Source organism: Dasypus novemcinctus, chromosome 16 (genome assembly GCF_030445035.2).
Source record: "Dasypus novemcinctus isolate mDasNov1 chromosome 16, mDasNov1.1.hap2, whole genome shotgun sequence".
Taxonomy (NCBI): Eukaryota; Metazoa; Chordata; class Mammalia; order Cingulata; family Dasypodidae; genus Dasypus; species Dasypus novemcinctus.
The window spans coordinates 59,378,184-59,399,688 of record NC_080688.1 but is presented as its reverse complement, the minus strand read 5'-3'; the positions used below and the strand labels follow the sequence as shown (position 1 = coordinate 59,399,688).

The 21,505-nt window shown below is 36.0% G+C and overlaps 1 long non-coding RNA gene across 1 annotated transcript in view; it reads right to left on the bottom strand.

Annotated features, from left to right (window-relative positions):
* Window positions 1-21,505, bottom strand: part of LOC131273683 (uncharacterized) — a 314,969-nt gene that overhangs the window by 48,123 nt on the left and 245,341 nt on the right. The window contains exon 4 of the long non-coding RNA XR_009180962.2: window positions 20,468-20,498. This is a non-coding gene — a long non-coding RNA (uncharacterized lncRNA). The remainder of the gene's footprint in view (window positions 1-20,467; window positions 20,499-21,505) is intronic.

Below are 21,505 nucleotides of genomic sequence, written 5' to 3'. Positions count from 1 at the left end.
CAGCAATGACTGAGTGTTCCTATTTCTCCATGTCCTCTCTAACACTTGTTATTTTCCATTTTTTAAATAGCAGCTCTTATAGTGGGTGAGAAATAGTATCTCATTGTGGTTTTTGGTTTACATTTCCCTAATGGCTTCTAATGTTGAGCATATTTTCATCTACTTTTTGTCCATTTGTATATCTTCTCTGAAAAAATATCTATTCTAGTCTTTTTGTTAATTTTTAATTGGGTCGTGTGTCTTTTTTGCTTGAGTTGAGTTGTAGGATTTCTCTATATATTCTAGATGTTAAACCCTTACTGAATATGTGATTTCAAATATTTTCTCCCAATCTGTAGGTCAGTTTTTACTTTCATGATGAAGTCCTCTCATGCTCAAATGTTTTTAATTTTGGTGATGTCCCATTTATCTAGTTTTACTATTGTTGCCCACACTTTTCTTTGGAGCTAGGAAAACACTGCCTAATACAAGACCTGAAGATGCTTCTCTATGTTTTCTTTTCAGAGTTTTATAGTCCTTGCTCTTTTATTTAGGTCATTGTTCCATTTTTAGTTAGGCTTTTACACAATGTGAGGTAGGGGTGTCCATTCTTTTGCATATGGATATTCATTTTTTTTCTCCAGAACCATTTATTGAAAAGACTATTCATTCTCCAATAAGTGGATTTGGCACTCTTGTTAAAAAGTAATTGATCATAGATATGAGGATTTATTTAGGAACTCTTAGCTCCATTTCATTGGTCTATTTGTCTGTCCTTGCTCCAGTACTGTGCTGTTTTGGTTATTGTAACTTTGTAAGAAATAGGGAAATGTGAGTCCTCTCACTTTTTCATCATTTTCAAAATGTTTTTGCTATTTGGTGCCCCTTAACCTTCCATATAAATTTGATAATTAACTTTTCCATTTCCACAAAGAAGGCAATAGGAATTTTATTGGGATTGTATTGAAACTGTAAATTGCTTTGGGTAGAAATGACATCTTAATAATATTTATTCCTACAAATGGACTGTCCTTCCATTTATTTAGGTCTTGATTTCTTTTAGCAATGTTTTAAGGTTTTCATGTGAAAGTCCTTTACACTTGAGGTTAAATTTATTACTAGATATTTAATTCTTTTCTTTGGTACTATAAATGGAATTTTTTTTAATTTCCTCTTCAGATTGTTTATTACTAATGTATAAACACTCTATACTGATTTTTGCATATTGATCTTGTACCCCATCACTTTGCTGAATTTGTTCATGAAATCTACTAGCTTTGTTGTAGATTTTACAGGATTTTCTATATGTAGAATCATGCCATCTGCAAATAGGGAAAGTTTTACTTCTTCCTTTCCAATTTGGATGTCTTTTATTTTTTTCTTGACTAATTGCTCTGTCTATAACTTCCAGAATATTTCTTAATAACAGTGGTGACAGTAGGTATCCTTGTCTTGTTCCTGATCTTTGAGGGAAGGTTTTCAGTCTTTTAACATTAAGTAGGATGTGCAGCTTGGGGAAAACATTCATGTCTGCCCCACATCTTGCTCTGATTGCCCCTGAGTGGTTACCACCTAGTGCATGGGCACAATGTTGCTGACTCCCAGAGTTAACTGTCATCCTAGCAAGTCTCTTTTTGGTGGCCTTTCTTCTCAGTTCTCTAGTAAACCTCTAATTGTTCTGCTCTCTTGCTTTTTTAAATTTTTTTTTAATTTTTAGTATAGTCATTTTTACTTAATATTTACATACAATGAAATACACAAATCTTAAGTGACAAGTTATAACAAACATAAACATATATCCCTATTTACCCAAACCCCTATCATGTTATAGAATATCAACCTTTTTTTAATTTCTTTTTTTTCTTCTTTTTTTTGATGTTACATTCCAAAATTATGTGGTCCCCATATACCCTCCACCCCCCTAACCCCACCCCTCCCACATCAACAACCTCTTTCATCATCATAGGACATTCATTGTATTTGGTGAATACATTTTGGAGCACTGCTGCTCCACATGGATAGTGGTTTACATTGTAGTTTACACTCTCCCCCAGTCCACACAGTGGGCCATGGCAGGACTTACAATGTCCAGCATCTGTCCCTGCAGTACCAACCAGAACAGCTCCAAGTCCTGAAAATGCCCCCACATCATATATCTTCTTCCCTCTCCCTACTCTCAGCAACCACCATGGCCACTTTCTCCACATCAATGCTACAATTTCTTCCATTACCAATCACAATAGTTCCATAGTAGAATATTAGTAAATCCATTCGAATCCATATTCTATTCCTCCATCCTGTGGACCCTGGGATGGTTATGTCCACTCCACCTCTATATCAAGAGGGGATTTAGATTCCACATGAATGAAGGACACAATTCTCCTGCTTGCAGTTGTAGGCACTCTTGGCTCCCTGGTGTGGTGGTTGACCTTCTTCACCTCCCTGTTAGCTGGCCAGGGTAAGTCCAGTAAACCAGATGGTAGGAGTTGCAACTCTGCTGAGGCTCAGGGCCTGGCTGTTACATGGACAGTCCAGAAATCCAGGTCTCCTGAGTATATACCAACCCCAGCGCCAACCACAGGTCCGGTAAAAATAACAGAAGAGGCATGTGTAGAAAGGTCTTTGCTTTTATCACAGCATTATCAGCCTCCTTTATTCTCTACCTACTCCCCAATATATATGGAGTTTCTACTCTTTTCCATACAGACAGTGTTGTGGACTACTTCATACTTATGGCCTGCCTTCTGTCCTGGTAGAATTCCTATTCTACCACATCAGAATTGGGCATAATGACCTGCTTTTCCCAGAGTGAGAGTGACATTCCTGCTCTATGAATGGGTACTGAGTAAGGGTAGCAGTCCCTAAAATTCTTGGCTTGCCCCTTTTGACTTAAAGCCTCTGTCTAATGAGTGAGCTGGGGCAGGACAATTGAGGTCCCAGTATTCTTGGTCTGCCACATGGGAGTAAAGTTTGACTCCATGAGTAGGGGATGTTTGGGGGAAGGAAACTCAGTTCTCCCAGTCATACCTGCCTATTATTAGGCTTCTGTGACAAAGGGCTGTAGGGGAGATGGATGGTGAGAAATAGCAATTCTCCTCTAATGGGGTGAAACTGTAACCCCAGAATAGAAGCTAGGGGAAAGAGATACCTCAACTTCTTGACTTACACATAACCATGATAGAGCTTCTCTAATATGGAACTTGTGTTGGGTAGGGGTAGGATGAGGAGAAGATTACAGTGCAAATGCAATAGACTTTCACTCTTCTTACCAAGATTTAGCAGATTTTCTGGAATGAATGCTTATCCATTTGCTTTATTCTCTTGTACAATTTTCAGAGACTTTAAATAATTTTTAAAATATAATTTCCTTAGTTAAATTGTTATTTCTCAAGAGAGGACCAATCTAGTTTCTTATTCCATAGTTCTGGAATATGAATTATGTTTTTAAGGGCCATTCTAGCCACAGTATTAAGAATAGATTGTGAGTGGGCACAAGGGAGTTTTGTAATATAATTTAGGTTAGGTTTAGTGATGGCTTTTAGACAGGTTGGGTGTCAGAAAAGACGATGAGAAGTACTAGGGTACAGCAGTTTTCTGATCATATGAATCAGGGTCTAACAGGAATATAGAGATAATATACCTCATGTAATTGATTAATTATGTGACAGAATGTTTAGAAAAACAGTGTTAAATGAGGACATGAAGAAATAGCAACCACTTGATGTCATCACACTACATCCCTACGCTGCTGTGCAAAACCTAAGGGGAAACACCCTCCCCTCCCTGTTTTATACTGCGTTGTAAGCTTGAATATCAGAGAAGTTCAAAAAGAAAACTATCTCCCCAGACTTTGAATTAAATAGGGACAAAACATTTTATAATTACACAATGTGTGTTTATATTTTATCTTTTATTTCAAGAAGAATTTCAGTATGCTTAATTTAATGCAATAAATATTAATATTTCATTGATATGTACAAGGAATTATATGAAAACAAGTTCAACCAGCAAGAAATACATCTTTGTACCTGCACTCATTGAGTTCATGGTCAAGATGAAAAGATGATATATTTACACACAAATTTTAAAAATTGGAAATGTAGAAGTGACAAATAAGAGGTAAAAGTCATAGAATTCAGTGATAAGAGATCTCAGAGGAAGTATCGGGATTAACACATAGCTTATGAAAGTTTCTTAATGCAGTACAGTCATGGTCAACCTTAAAGTAAATAGAAAAGAGAGACAAAACTTTGTATCACTAAATGGGTTAGGCATTTCATAGCAATAGTATGATAAAAGAAGAGCTGGGATGTTCTCTGTACCCCAAAATACATCTTTCACACAATATGATATTATTAACCTAAGTGTTTGCATTAAAATATACTTCATTTAAAGTGTCTTTTCCTTAAGTGCAGATACTAATAAACTTAATACAGATTTTTCTAAGCAGATTACATTCTTCTTAACATCTATTTAACATGAGGCACAATAAAGAAAAGTGACTTTTGATAAAGGATAAAATAACTTTGGAACTCTGGGTAATCCAGGTGAGGGTGTTAGATAGCTCTAGATAGTGATATGATACTAAATTCAAGGGATTTGATGACATCAGTGAAAAAGGGAGACAGCACATACTAAGGGCAGACTTCTCCTACTTGAAAAGTACTCTTCCTCCCTTGTACTCTGTATTCCTACTTATTTTCTAAAATCTTCTCTTATCTCTACACATTACATAGAAGATTACAGTGATGGCACAAAACAGAGATCCTCTGCCAGTGCGTTAATTGATTAATTCACTAACCTATGGGTTCTTTCATTGAGTTGGAGAATGAAATTAATCTGTAGAATTAAGGCAAATTTTACAAAGGGATTCCTTAAACAAATCTAAATACAGTGTGGATTGACAGCTCATCTATATATGGCTCTATGATTTATTATGTGTTGAATAGGATTTCTATGGCCATCTGTATTGTGTCCTCTGCTTGGCTTGTCATTTAACGCTCTAAATCTTTTCACAAACAATGGCTTCTAACAGTGTCTGTCATTTCATAGTTGATTAAAACTGTAATAGTAGACAGTGTCTAGTCCAAAATCTTGTTTTACAGATAAGGAAAAGAAGGTCCAAAAGAAAATAATCTAGGTATGATCACACCACTTCCGTGATTCTGAAATTAATTCTAACTGCCCACCTAGACTTCCATTTGGCTAGTTTTTACTTCTTTCCTTGTTCTTTTATTATATGGTACTGTCTGGTGACCTATTGGAAGGATCTTTTCCTTTCTTCTGTAGAGATAAAAACTAATTCTTGTTCTTTTAACAAATATGTCCCTATTTAAGGAGGAATTGCATTCTCTGAAATTTCCTTTAAATTCCAAATTGCTTGCTTAGCTCTATATCTAATGCATTTTTTCAAAGGAAGTACTGGGGATTGAGTCCAGGACCTTGTACATGGGAAGCAGGCACTCAACCACTGAACTTCATCTGCTTCCTAATGAAAGTTGGGCTTTTTTTCATTTTTTCATTTGTTTGTTTGCTTGTTTTTAGGAGATACCAGGGAAAAAACCCCAGACCTCATACATGGGAAGCAGGCACTCAACCACTTGAGCTACAACTACTCCCAAAATGCCTTTTTGTAAACTTTGCCTTATTGAAAATCCACTTGTTATTAGAATAATAGGAATCACAAATATGCCCAGGACCAGGATAGAGACTGTCATTACAATTGATATTTATAAACATTTCTTAATTAACCACAGAAGTCAGGGCATGTAGTAGATATGAGGGTTCATGCTTGAGAAGTGCTGGGACCATTGGGCAAGGTAAAGTTGTCAGCCAAGAATTAGAAAGGGGTGGGAGGCCAAGGAGATTATTCCTGTTACAAAGACTGTCCTTATAAAGGCAGCCATGTGACCCGATTAAACAGCAGCATCCAAGAATGCACCACACTGAGGTAGAGGCAATGGCAGTTCCAAGGTAGGGAGGAGGGTAGGCTTGAGAAAAGAGTGGAATGGCTGATCCAGCAATATGACACAAGGGAATTCCAGACAGCAACAGAACTAAGCTAAATAGGCAGCATCGTGTCAGGTTTCTAAGATTTTCCCCTGTGATGTGGTGTGGAAAGAATCTTTAAAATACTCTCCCACATACCCAAAGAGAAAAGATGGGAAATTGCTAGTAGAGACTCCTTTGCTCCAGTCCAGTGGACTGGGGTTCAAGATGGTGTCCTAGTACCAAAGTTAAATGGCAGTACTAAGCAGAGCAAATAGCTAGTTCATAGGCCAATTGTTAGGGTAAGTGCCAAGCTCCATAAAATAGCTCAAGGATTTCGACCTATTTGGGTGAGTTTGTATGAGGAGAGAGAATGGGTGTTTGTGTGTATCTTTGGGGGTGGAGGTTTGGGAAGAGAAATGGAGGGATGGGTTGTTCCAAGGTCCTAGCAGTATAATTGCATCTGCAAAGTAATCTCTGCAGAGAATGGTGGTGATGCTCTTGGTATTTACCATCCTTGCCCTGAGTGTCTCAGAAACATGAGTGGCCTTGACTCAAAGGAAGTTCAGTGGATTCAATTGACACTGTGCAGTTAAGGATAAGTTATCATCTAGGTGGGTAGGTAAATTTGAGCATATTTGTAACTGAGTAAATAAGTAGATAGGGCCATTGTGTTTAATAATAATCATGCAGTAAGAATATTGAGAAGGGAAAGATTAATATGATTCCAGTACAAGAAGGATAAATGGAGGAGAAGCAACACAAATTACAACTTAAGGCTGTGTGGAACATGGATAAATATAAGTGAAGAAAGAGGTCACTTTAGGTGCAAAAAAGATTAAATTGAGAGGTCAGAAAAACTGCTAGATGGGTTTGAATGTGAGTAGGGAAGCAAGGTTAAAGCAGAGAATAGATATTTTTGAACATTTCAAAAATAAGTTCTGAAAAATGCATGAATAACACCATTGTCAAAACCAGGCTAAAAGGTAGGTTCTCTGAGAGGTAACCAGATCTGTAGTTCATCTCTAAGTGGTTACTGATATGGGTCATGGTAGACAGTGTGATTTAGAAAAAGAAGTCTGACCTTACGCTGCAGGTTCATGATTAAAAATGAGGGAGGAAATTGGTATGAAAAAAAAAGGAGAACTGGATAAATACATGAAGAGAAAATGGTCCTGATTTGGTAGGAGAAGAGACACATCATTCCCTTTGATTTCTTTGTGCAATGTACTAGATCAGAACAAAATGAAAGCCATAGCAATATTCTCATTTTTAATGATTTCACTGTTTTCTGTCTTTAATTTCTTATTTCAGGGACTAGCTACGTAAAATGCCTGTTATGTTTATTTTCCTATCCAAAGTAAGAGACCTAATTGTTGCTTCTAAACTTCTTACTAATATTCCCAGACTATCTCTGGAGAAATAAAATTTTCATCACTTATTTTCTCATTATAGAAAACTAATTAGAGTTCTAATTAGTATATAAATGGTTTTCAAAATAATCTTCTTTATAATACAAAATAATTTACTTTTCCAATTAAATTTTGTGTTTGGCAAAATATTGGATTGATTATATTTCTGAAAGACTTAGTTATTATGGCTGAGACCTTGTTTTCGATTTCCTCATGGGAGATTAGTGGAAGAAGAAAGAAAGCAATAATAGACTTTGTTCTCACTCTGCACTTCTGTATATGTGGTTAATAGTTCTTTACTTCCCAGGTCCTTGAATTTTACTCCTCCTCCTCTTCCTCCCTATTTTTTGTAAATTAATTAATTAACCTGTTTATTTGTTTCTTTGTGTGTGTGTGTGCACTACATGCACATGTGTATATACAGAAGCACATGTTTTCTTAACAGGAAGTTTAAGGAAAAGAATGGCCATCTAGGTCTTTTAGAAGAGCCTCCAAAGCAAGTCTAATAAAGTTTTAGGTAAATCAGATATATGGTTTTTAAAGATGAAAATCAGCATTTTTCTAAAATATAAGTATGGAGAGAGATGATTGCTAGATTGTGTACAAAAGGCAGGCCTTGAAAGTTCTTGTAGATCTCTTAGGGAGTATTGCCTTTATCGTAAGAGCAACAAGAAGTCATTAAATGGGTTTAAGTCAGGATGTATCATGATCAGATGTGCAGTTGGAAAGATCATTCTGTGTATAGTAAAGAGAACCAACTAAATGTGGCCCCAATGGATGATGACAGTGTAAATATCCATGCCTTGATTCCTTCCAATGACCATTTCTTCAGGAAATATTGTTAGATGATAGAGATAAAGATTGAAGTTACTTCCCACCCCCCTTACCCCCTGTATTGGAAGCTATGGATAAATACATCATTTGAATATTTTCAAGTCTCCAGTTCCAGATCTTATACTCTACCTATTGAGTTGGCTTGCTTTGCAGAAAGATGATTATCATGTGATTCTAAATTACTCAGTTTCTCTCTGTTCTATCTTAACAGTTCTCTTTAGTCATTCATTTATTCAACAAAAATACACACACACATGCATAGGTATATGTTCTCTATTGAGTGCCACACATTGAAATTCCTTCCTGACATAGTTTACTAAAGGTTGCCAAGTTAGTATACCAGAAATGGGTTGGCTTTTACTATGGAGATTTATTAAGGGTTGAAAGTATGCAATTCTGGGACCATGAAAGTGTCGAAATCAAGGCATCATCAAGAAATCAAGGCATCATCAGGCAATGTCTTCTCCCCAAAAGACTGGCACAAGGCGGTCTTCTACTCGTGCTTTTCAAAAGGAATTAATCACTCTTTGTTGGCACGTTTTTCCTTTGCAATTAACTTACAGTGAGGACCCTGGGTTTGACTCCCGGAATTCCCACTGGTTCTTCTTCATTTATCTGAACACCAATTCCATTGTCATTATAATGAGAAAATAATTCTGAACTTCCTTTCTTATTTCATTGTGTTTTTTCTTCAGCTTAGAGCAGGGGTTCTTACCCAGGGTCCATGGACCCCCAAGGGGTCTGTGGAAAGATTTCAGGGGATAAGTTTGAATTGAAAATTTAAAAAAACATTATTCTTGTGGGAATGTGTTAGTGTGGGTGTGATATATATGTTAAATAATACACAGTATAATGTGGACTTAGTATGATTTTTTATTTCAACATAGTGTGTTCTGTCTGCAAGAAGGTTGGTAAGGAATGGAGAGAGGGTTTGATGACATCATGGAAAAACTTGAATTTCTAAAAGTTTGCCAAACTTAAAAAACATAAATTAAAAAACTTAAATGAAATAAACCAATTTCTGAAAAATCACAAATAAACAAAGCTCACCCAAGAAGAAAACGTATAACCTTATTATTCTAACATAGTTAAAAGAAAAGAAAATATTGATGTTGAGTGTCATAAAACTATTTGCCACTACATTCTGAGAAGGAATCCGTGGTTTTCACTTGACTGGCAAAGGTGTCTATGGAACAAAATGGTTAAGAATTCCTGGCTTAGTGGGAAGGTATTCACTCTTTCATGATTAAGTGTGCGATATAAGTAGACGCCCTTTGTCAGGCAAAGGAAGTTTTCTATTCCTAATTTGCTGAGTTTTATCATACATGAATGTTGAATTTTATCAATTCTTTTTCTGCATAATTGGATATAATCATTTCATTTTGCTTTATAAGTCTGTTAATTTGAAGGATTGCCTTGATTGATTTTCCATTATTGTAAAACAGCCTTCATTCCCAGGATGAATTCCACTTAAGTGCAGTTTATTTTTAATATATTTCTGGATTTTATTTTATTCATGAGAAATATTGGTTTCAATATTTCTTTTCTAGCTCTATCTTTGCCAGCTTTTGGCCTCATAAAATTTAAAAAATCCCTCCTTTTCTATTTTCTGTAAAAGAATTAATAGAAGTATAAAAAGGATGGTTTTTTTTCTTTAAATATTCACCAGTGAATTTGGGCCTGGATAGTTTTCATAAGGTTTTTTACTTGTTTTCTTTTCTTTCCTTTTAACTATATTAGAATAATAAGGTTATACATTTTCGTCTTGGGCGAACTTTGTTTATTTGTGTTTTTTTAGAAATTGGTTTATTTAAGTTTTTTAATTTATGTTTTAAAGTTGTTCCCTAGTTTTCCTTTATTATCCTTTTAAGTCTGTGGGGTCTGTAGTGACATAGCCTCTATCATTCCTGATATTCATAATGTGTATGTGTGTCTTCTCTCTTTTTTACCTTGGTTTCTTAGTTTTGACAAATGTACCCTGGTAATATAAAAGGTTAGCGTGAGAGGAAAATGGGTGAGGATTATAAGGGAACTCTTTGTACTATCTTTGCAACTTTTTTTGTAAATCATATTTTTTTGGTCCTAAGCTCATCAGGTTTAATAGTTTATATATGATTCCAATATCAAAGATTGGAGAAAGGTTAAAGATTAATCAATATTAAATACTTGTGAGTTTCACTATACTAAAAATATAGCCTTTCCTTTCTGGTCTCAAAATTCTAGTCATCTATGACACATAAATAAACATATCAGTACAACACAAAATAGCCATGGCTTTTAAAGCCAAATATACTTAAATTTTAATTGTAGCTTTATTATTTATTTAAAGGCTATGCAATACTAGACAAATAACTTAGTCTCCCAAAACCTGTTTCTTTATTTATACAAAAAGGATAGTTGACTTTGACATATAAGACTGTGAAAATTAAATGAGATATCATAGTTCATGTGTCTAGAACCGTCTGTGGAACTTAACAATTGCCCAGTAAGCATTTGTTTTCCTCCTGTTTGGGCCTAAAATTGTTTGCCTTTGCTTAGATGCTAATTTTCTTTATATTTTCTCTTTCCTCTTCCTTAGTTTCCTATTTTGTTTATAAAATAAGCTGTACTGTTAATTGGAGACAAATTAATGATATAGATTTAACCCGTAAGCCACAAGATGATAGTGACTTCATGTAATGACTAAACTCTCTCAAAACTCTGGAAAGCTACAGCCTTATCCTAGTGGTGCTGTAATGATTGGAGACATAATTTAAAAACATGCTTTATAGGCCTTTTAGAAAATAGCTTTCAGAGGCTTGCTTGAGATACTCAAAAACCCTTTCATTTTCAATATTCAATATTCTTGAATATTCAATATTCTTCTTGTATGATTTTTATATCACTATCATAAAAGTCTCATAATATGAGTTGGAAATTGTCAACTGGAATATTTTTTTAAGTATTGACCGATTCATTCCTTGATATTTTAAGCCATCTGAAAAAAAATCTTTTTTTTAAATTAGATTTTAAACTACTGATTGAATTTCTTTGATGATGCTAGAATGGTCTATTTTGTCTTGGATAATTTTTGGTAAGTTTTTTTTTTTAATTTTTCAATTTTCGTCTAAGTTTTCAAATTTATTGCCATAGAATTATTCACATTTCTGTTTCTGTTTTCTTAATTTCTGCTGTATGTATCATCAGGTACTATTTTTCAATCTTGTTTCTTTTTTATTGATTAATCTCCTTTATTAGCTTTTCCAAAGTTGGCTTTTGAATTTGATTCTGTCCATGCTATTATTTGTTTTAATTTTGACAAATTCTCCTCCATTTTTAATCCTTTTCTATTTTCTGTGAATTTATTCTGCTCTTATTTTTCATCTTCTTAGGTTAGGTTGTTACTTGTAAATTGTAAGTTTTACTTATTTTTTATCATAGACTTTTAACATGATAGATTTCTCCAGGAACTATTTTTGCTGCATCCCACAAGTTTTTAAATTTAGTATTGTTGTTGTCATTTTGCTTTGAGTATTTTTAAATTCCCATTATATTTTCTTTGAGCCATAAAATTATATTATTTCCAAATATATGGAGAATTAATAGGCTTAAATACATGAAATATGGAGACAGAATTGTAGGTACTTTATAACCATATGATAAATAAAGGATTATAGATTGTTAAGTCTGTGCATTCATTATTCTAAACAATATGGAATCCTCTGAGAATTGTCTTTTTAAGTTTCCTTTCAAAGTGGCATTATATACAGAGAATAACATGGAAAAAGAAAATTGAAATGCTGATCACACTCACTTTCTGGGCTATGTAATACAGTGTAATTACCAGCTGTTAATACTAATTAGCTATCATCACTTAGCTTTCTCTGACAAAGGAATCAAATGGTTTCTGATTTCTCTATTTCCCTTCTCAAATATTTCTGATACAAGGCCCCTGGCTACATAAGGACACAAGTCCAGTTGCTAATATATGAAAAACTTTTACAGTTATTATTACTTATTGTTTTCATTGCTATTGTTATTTTTATATTTCATGAATAGAAATATCACTGAAGAGTTCATGAATTCCATTTGTGATCTCTAATAAAACAAACAAAAAGCTGCTGGAAAAGGTAATATTAAGGAGATGGGTTCTTTCTGGACTTGGTTAACCATAAAGTACCCAAAATGATGTCTGCCTAATATTTGAGCATTATTTTAGTGACTGCTTAATTTTAATTTCCAGAGTGAGAGTCTTTCTGCTCAAAGAGTACTTTTCTCTTATACCATAAGAATTAAGTGATGTAAAAATACTTAATCAGATGATTAAATATTTAGTCACTGAACTAGTATCTTTGTCTGAACAGCTTCAGGAAATCATTTTAATGGATGTATCTATAATTTCACTGGCATTTTAATTAATTTAATTATCCTTTAACTAGTAAGAATTTTAGGCAACTACTGCAAGTTTCAAACTATCCCAAGTGTCACAGGGTATTTTAAAAAACATAAAAGGAAGCTTTGCTTCACAAGTAGATAAAATGCACATGAAAAATATTGCCCAAAAAAAGTATAAATTAAAATACTGTGTGTATAATTAGAGAAAAGATACAGCTTATAAAACCACCTGCTTTGTACCGAAATTCATTCAACAGCAAAAATTTATTTAAAAACTACTATGTGTAAAAGGCCCTGGGAATATAGCTATGAATACGAAAGAATCTTTTACAAATAGCTCACAGTAAAATGTAATATATCATTGTAAGCAAGTAAGGAATTAATTATAATAATAAGGTAATGGGTACACAAAGCAAAAGACAGAGTATATGCAGGTGGTATTGGAGGGGCATTTTACCTGTTTTTTAAATTTTTTTTTAATTTTTAATTTTTTTAATATTACATTAAAAAAATATGAGGTTCCCATATACCCCCCACCCCCTTCACCCCACTCCTCCCCCCATAACAACAATCTCCTCCATCATCATGAGACATTCATTGAATTTGATGAATACATCTCTGAGCACCGCTGCACGTCATGGTCAATGGTCCACATCATAGCCTACACTCCCTCACATTCCATCCAGTGGGCCATGGGAGGACATACGATGTCCAGAAACTGTCCCTGCAGCACCACCCAGGACAACTCCAAGTCCTGAAAATGACCCCACATCTCATCTCTTCCTCCCACTCCCTACCCCCAGCAGCCACCATGGCCACTTTCTCCACACCAAAGCCACATTTTCTTTGATTACTAATCACAGCAGTTCATGAATAGAATATCAGTAAGTCCACTCCAATCCATACTTTATTCCTCCATCCTGTGGACCTTGGAATGGTTGTGTCCACTCCACATCTATATCAAGAGGGGACTTAGATTCCACATGGATGCTGGATGCAATCCTCCTGCTTTCAGTTGTAGGCACTCTTGGCTCCCTGGTGTGGTGGTTGACCTTCTTCACCTCCATTTTACCTGGTTTTTGAAGGTCAGGAAAGACTGAGTCTTCACAGATGAATTCAGGAGGCAAAAATCAGGAAGAATAGGGAGCAAGAGTGAGTATTCCAGGAATCAGAAACACATTATGTGCAAAGGACAAGAGAAAGAATGACACATTTTTAAAACTGCAACTAATAATCAAAAGTTGAAGATGTGTGGATAAATAGGCAAGAAATAAGGCTGATAATCCTGGAGATGTAAGCAGAGATTAGAACATGAAAGAACATTGAAAGTCATAGTGAGAAATTAAGCTACATATTCTGAAAGCTATAGCCCTGGAGATGTATAAATAGGGTGTGATCAGAGTCTTCCTTTCAAAATTCAATCTTGGAAGCAGATGTGGTTCAAGGAGTTGGATGCCTGCCTCCCACATGGGAGGGCCCAGGTTCAGTTTCCCATGACTACTAAGAACAAAAGGGCAAAAAACAAGCAAACAAACCAAAAAAGCCAACTCAGGGGAACTGATGTGGCTCAGTGGTTGAGTGCCAGCTTCCCCAAATATGCGGTCCCAGGTTCAATTCCCCAGACCCTGGTACCTCAAAAACAAAAACAAAAAAATCTGCCTTTATCATGGAGAATGGATTAAACATAAACAAGACTAGAGGCTCCCTGTGTACTGCTCCAATAATCCAAGAACATTGATGGAAGCAATGGGAATATAGCGAATATAGCCATGTAGCAGTGTGGAATCAAAAGTTATTAAGTCAAGTGCAAAGCACCTCAGAAAGTCTAACATGTAAGACAAGAGGGAAAATGAAAGGTCTGTGATGAAACTTGGTAAATGGTGGTATCATTCACTGAGTTAGGAAATCAGGAAACTGGGCTAGAAGTCCTTTTGAGATACCCAGGTGGAAATAGTCGTTAGGGGGCATGGTATATGATGGCTATTAAGTATAGGAGAGAATCTGGATGAATGATGAAAATCTGGGGACATCATATGTAAATGAGTCTTCCCAACTTATTGATAAGAAAGCTGAGGCTCAAAGCTGTTACAGGAACGGCCAAGTTGTCACACCTACTAAGTAGTGTAATCAAGATAAAAGTCAAATCTATCTTGCTACAACGTCAGTATTTTCCAAAATTCGCTTGGGTATTAAACTCTGTTAAAGGAAATATTATTCTCATGAACTCACTGTTAATTTAAATTTATTTACTTTTACAACTATGTACAAAAAGGAATTACAATATTCTTTTCTCTATACATATAAAAAACAAAATCAAATTTACAAAGAAAATGAAAAAAAATACAACCACAAAGTTAGTATGATTTTTTTTAAAGACATCAATTTAATATAATAAATGATGTTGTTTAGCTGACACTAAATCTCTGCCTACTTCTTGTACATGGACTGACAGTTGTGATGTGGGGTCTTTTCAGTTTGGTGGCCTTTACTTCTTGTGCTGTGTGGAAACTCAGTTTTCCCATTATATTCTAGTTTCTACTTACTAAGAAACCTGCAAACTGGTGCTCTTTGAACTTTCTTCTCGAAAGGCCCCAACAGCTACATATTTTCCCTTTTTTCCTGATTCAGGAACAACTAAAGTAGTACATGACATGAGTACTATTGTAAACATAAATCAAGAGCAGGCAAAATCCCAGTTGTAGAGTGTTCACCCAGATAATGCAGAATATGTTTGTATTAATTTTGTGAGCACATATTATTATCAAAATAGGGACAAAACCTTAAAATATCATCTTAGAGAGTTTGCAAACCCTTGAGAATGTGTAGATAATGCCCAAGAGGAAAACTGCTGGCCTTTCCTATGGGCCTCCCCTTAAAAGCATTGTGTGGAATTTTTCGTTTTTTCATTCATCTCGTTTAAGGTAGCCACTTTATATTTGTTGTCCAAATGAAAACTATTGTCCTTCAGAAGATATTTTTGGTTAATTAACATCTGATTTATTCACTTCTTTAGACTGTCACCTAAGCTAATGTTAGATTTTATATAAAATGGCTAATTATCTACATACTTTGATTTAAAAAAGGAAAGCTGTAAGAAATGGACAAATACATTTTTTAAAATTAATTTTTAAAGAAGCTTTAGATTAGAGAAAAGTTACATTGAGAGCATAGGAGATTCCCATATATCTTCACCCTTCCCCCTCTCACATTTTCTCCTATTAATAATACCTTACATTAGTGTGGTACATTTGTTACAATTGATGAACAAATATGGAAGCATTGCTACTAACCATGGTCTTTAGTTTATATTATGCTTTCCTCTTTGCACCATATACTTTTATAGGTTTTGACAAAATATATAATGGCTTGTATCCATCATTGCAATGTCTTGCAGAACAATTTTAATGCCTAAAAATGCTTCCATGTTCCACCTATTCTTCCCTCTTCTTCCCCTCAGAACCTCTGATGACTACTATCTTTATATCAATGTTACAAGTTGTGGCAGTTTGAGATTATTTATGAATCCCTAAAAGAGAGATTATGTTTGAAAACTAGTCTATTTCTCTGGGTGTGAGAACCTTTGAATGCATTAGATTCAACTAACATGTCTTGATTAAATTATCTGTTAAGATTAGAGCTTTTGATTCAACCACATCAGTAGGGCATGACTCAGGTTGAGTCCCAGCCCCCTTGGTGGGCTGATATAAATGGCCACTCACTGAAGAAGACACATGGAAGAGGAGATAACTCTGTCGTGTTTGACCTTGGGATGAGATGAGCCATTTACCTGATAGTTTGCAGCTGAAGAGAACAGAGCAGCTGAGCAGCTGATAAAACCTGGAGAGAAATGAATTCTATCCCAGACTGATATAGGAAGCACTGAGAGACAAGCCCTGAGCCAGCCTACAGCTAAGATCAGAAGAAGCTGGATCCACAGAGCCTTAAAAGGAAGAAGAACAAGAGACCAGGCAGAGATCACCCGCCATCTTGCTTCAGCATGTGGCAGCTGACTTTGGTGTGAAAGCAGCCTTGAGCTGGACTCTTCAGGGCCTTGCAACTGTAAAATTTTACCCCAATTAAATACCCTTTATAAAAGCCAATAGATTTCTGGTACTTGGCATCAGCATCCCTTTGGCTGACTAATTCACAAATTCTTCCACTACTACAATCATAATCAGTCTACTTTGGTCCATGGTTGCATTCCCCCCTTATGTTTATTCATTCTTCTATCTTGAGGATTTAGTGATGATGATGCCCACTCTGCTTCAGACTGAGAGGGGGCTTATATTTTGCAGGGTAGATAGAAGGAACTGTTTTGCTTGCAGTGATACATATTCTTTGATTTCGGGGATGGGGGTTGCTCATCATCATCATTTTGTTAGTTGTCCTGGATAAGTCTGATGAACTGGAGAATAAAGTGATAACTACAACCTGCTGAGATTCAGGGCTCAACCAGCACACAAACAGTTGGAAGATTTAAGTCTCTGGGACATACATTTAATTGTTATACTGCTAATTATGGGTTCAAGTAAAAGGTAGAAAATCATGTGTAGGGAAATTATAAATGAGTCTAACTCTGATATATTGGGGAGACAGGTTACCATGTATTCCAAGGTAAGGCAGATCAAAATCAGGATGGCGATTTCATGGGGTTGTATGCCTTGCCTAGAGTGTCCGGGTGTCTCTAGATCTTTGGGAGCTCTGTTTATTGTTTGAGGCTTTGTTTACTTTGTCAGTATAATCTGCCTTGAAATCTCTTAGCAGCTAAAACACTTTTGTGTTTAATTATTCCTCCTGTTAATCAAGGTCTTTTTCCAAATGTATTGCTGTTCGGTTATTGGTAATAATACCTCCATGCCAGTCAGGCTCATCCCCATGAGTCATGTCCCACGCTGGCGAGGAGTTTATTTGCTGAGTTTGGCTTAGAGTAACAAGAAGGTTTTCAGGAGTTAAATTTCAGGTTATTACTAGGCTATTTTTTTTTTAATTTATTTCTCTCCCCACCCTGCCCCCCTAAGTTGTCTCCTCTCTGTGTCCATCCACTGCATGTTCCTCTGTGAATGCTTCTATCCTTATCAGCAACATCCAGAATCTGTATCTTGTTTTTTTGTTGCATCATCTTGTTGTTTCAGCTCTCCGTGTGTGCAGCGCCATTCCTGGGCAGGCTGCACTTTCTTTCATGCTGGGTGGCTCTCCTTACGAGGTGCACTCCTTGTGCATGGGGCTCCCCTACGGAGGGGACACCCCTGCGTGGCAGGACACTCCTTGCACACATCAGCACTGCTTGGGCCAGGTCCACATGGGTCAAGGAGGCCCAGGGTTTGAACCACGGACCTCCCATGTGGTAGGCGGACGCCCTATCCATTGAGCCAGTCTGCTTCCCTTATTAGGCTATTTTAATTTTATAAGTGTAAGACTCATAAGTATAAGCATTAATATGGAGGGCTTGGCATATTCCATTTTCTTCTATTCGGCACTGCCTATGTACTCTAGAGATTCTTGCCACTCTACTAGAGAACATAGCAGGATTCCTTAAGATGGGAATTTAATATTTTGTTGGTTATTGTGTGGGTCTCCAGCCATTGACATAATACTCTATGACCACATGAACAGATTCACATTCCATTAAGGCATGTCCAGGTGCATCCTTCCCCACAAATCCCCCTATCACTGACCCCATGCAGCAGTGACCCTCCCCAGCCATAGTTGCCAAAAAAACACTCCCACAATTGTATTCTCAACCAGAGTTCTCTACCTCCCCAGAGTTCATCTGTTTCTTCCTCCAGCCCTTCCCCAAGCTCTATAGATAGCCCAATCCATCCCTCCAACCCTGCTTACACTCAGATTCCAAGACCATCCACCCCACGCACATTGCTGCCCCACCTTCACCCCCATCCACTGCCAAACCTCCCCTATCCACCTTAGAAAATGGACAGATAAGTTTTGAATATGTGAGGAAGGAACCCCAGGGTATCTGAGGATGGGAATTTCAAAACAGAGGGGTTTCAAAAGAAATTCCAGAAAGAGACTATTACCAAAATACACATTTTATGGTGGTTGCATTATAGATGCAGCTCAGCAAAAAGGGAATTCATGGATTCTGCACAGATACTATCCAAGAACAATAGAACACAGTCATTAACTCTCACATACAGTACTTGGGCATCTCCTGCTAGAACATATGTGCATTTTTTCACCATGATGCCCTTTGACAGTAAAGAGCCTCAGGACAGTGCTTCTAAAGCTTTGTTGCATATTGGAATTTCCTGGTGAGCTTTTAAAAACCCAGTGTGAATGCTGCACCTGAAATCAATTAATTCAGATTCCCTGGGGATTGGGTCCCAGGCACCAGTAATTTTTAACTCTCCCCAGATTCCACTGTGCAATCATATTTGAAACTCATTACTTAACATAGATAGTGGGGTAAAGAATTTATTCAAGATTTCCCATTTATTTCTTGTGATTAATTTGAAGTGTGTGAATATGACTACCCTATAAACTATAAATTCCCTGGATTTTATTTAATAGTAAAGGCACTTTGGGGATCATTTGTTTGTAGGGATAATTATACACACATCAAACTTTTAAAGTGTCATTTTGATTAAGGATTTAAAACCTTAAGATTCAAAAATTGGGGCAATAATCTACTCAATTTCTTCAGGGTGGACAGAACTGTCAGGGAACTTAGAGAAAAAAACGTAAAATATCCTACAGGATAGCTTCTGTTTGATATATATGCCAATCAGTATAAACCATCCAGTAATCATTTGGTATTGATTAGATTAAAATCAGGTACAAATATAGGTGGAAAAGATGGTCATTTCTGTGGTATTTAAGAAACATCACTGTCCCCAAACTCAGTTCCCTTTCTAAAATATCCATACCTGGGTTTGTAAACCAGAAATGAGTAATTCATTTCACTGCCAACTCTATCTTCCTGGAATAAATGTGGGGAGAAGAACCAGAACATGATCACAGTTAACTTGTCACAGGGGATATTTAATAAACATATATTGAAGAGATATAAGATAATTGTTTCTAAAATGAGTAAAGATCCAGAAGAAATACGTTTTTTACAAAATCGTGTTGGAATTTCTTGTGCAGATTATAGAAGTGAAGAGCACTAGAAAATTCTAGTGTTCTTTATCTTTCCTTGGGTGTCAGAAAGTCTTTCTTTTTTCATTTAAGAAAGAATGGGAGTGATTTCAAAGTCTGAGAAAGTCAAATAAACCCACAGGAAACTAAGATCTTTTCAGGGTAAACAATAGGTGAATTTAAGAGCTATCTGCTGTCTAGAAGTCTCTTTTTTGAGCAGTAGATATCTGCTTACTTGACAGTCACATAAATACACAATAGCTATGCATTAGTCTTAACACATCCCAAATAGAATTCTTGATTTTTCTTCCAAACTTCACGCATCCTTTTTATTTTTAACCTAAATAAATGACATCATCCGTCCAGAGGTGCAGGTCAAATTGTTGATTCCTTTCTTTTCTTCACACTTTGCATCCAATCCACTAGCAAGTCCATATTGCTTTATCTTTAAAGCAGTTAGTGTATTTTACCACTTCTAAAACTTTCCTTTAGTAATTTGTGCTGTCCTATTCTTATCTGCAACAAAAGGCCACATAGTTTCCCTGGCTTTCTCACATAGAAGCCAGAGTAAATGTTTTAAAACGTGAGCATGCCCTTCCTCCTATGTGTGCTGAATACTTACAGGGGGCTGACATCATCAGTTACCGTTCAGACAATTCTATAGAGGGCTGCTTTATTTTCCAAAACCAATAATGAAGTACAAAACCTTCAGAGCCCAGAAATAAATGTCTCTATGCTTTCTCAGTAATCACTCAATTGGCAAATAACTGTAAATGCACCATTACCATTTAATGTCTCCAGCAGTTCCAATGGTACCTGGAAGATAATAAAGAGGTGTCAGTATTATTCATATCTTTTAATTGCTCCTATTAGCATTGCTTTTGTTATCCTGTGGGCAAAATTGTAATACTTGGCTAAGCATACAGTGACATAACAGTCCAGACTAAAATACTCTTTCTTCTAAGTACCCATTATACTGGATAGCTATGAGCAACAGTATAACTTTGCAATAAAACCTATTTACTGGTAAAAATTAAAATTGCTTTTAACAGCTTTATAGCATGCAAACAATTAAAATAATTATATCAAGTTGCAGCTGCTGTTCTGGTACTTCTGGCTAAGAAATAGAATAAACAAGAAAGGAAAACAAAAGAAAAAAAAGGAAAAAAACAAAAATAACGTAAATCCCAAAGAGCAAATACAAGGACCCTGTGAAATCTGAGAACCTGGGATCAAGTATTGCCCCCTTTCTTCCAAAGTGATTCACTCTTCAGACTATTTGTGTGGTTGTAGAAATCATCTTATATACACTTTCAAGTTCATAAGTGTTAATTAAAGTAATGCTTTCCACTCGATTTACAAAGCCTCATGGAACATTTTGAATGTTTACTTTTTATGAGGTGTGAGAAGTATCTCTTTGAAGACTCACTAAGCAGTCTCTTCACTTTGTCTACAAGCCTTGTCCATAAGCCAGAAATCCCCATGGCATGATGGGTAAAATCATTTTCAAAGGTAGCCAGAGAACTGGAAAACCTACCATACCCAGAGATTTTATTTGAACATACACTTTTTTTTTTAGTTTCAGGTAAACTATATTCTTCTCTGGTAAGTCATTAAAAAATTGGAAATGACTTCTTTGTGAAGCCCTGATGGACAAAACAAGGCAAGATATGCATGCTACATTCAGGCAAGTAAAACCTTGAGCCGCAGTTCAGACCACCTTCTACTCTTTCTACATGTGTGTTAGCATGCAGAGTTGAATAACCTGAGACTCAGAGGAGAGTGGACTGGCTCAAAATCAAATGTGAATCCCAAACTAGTAC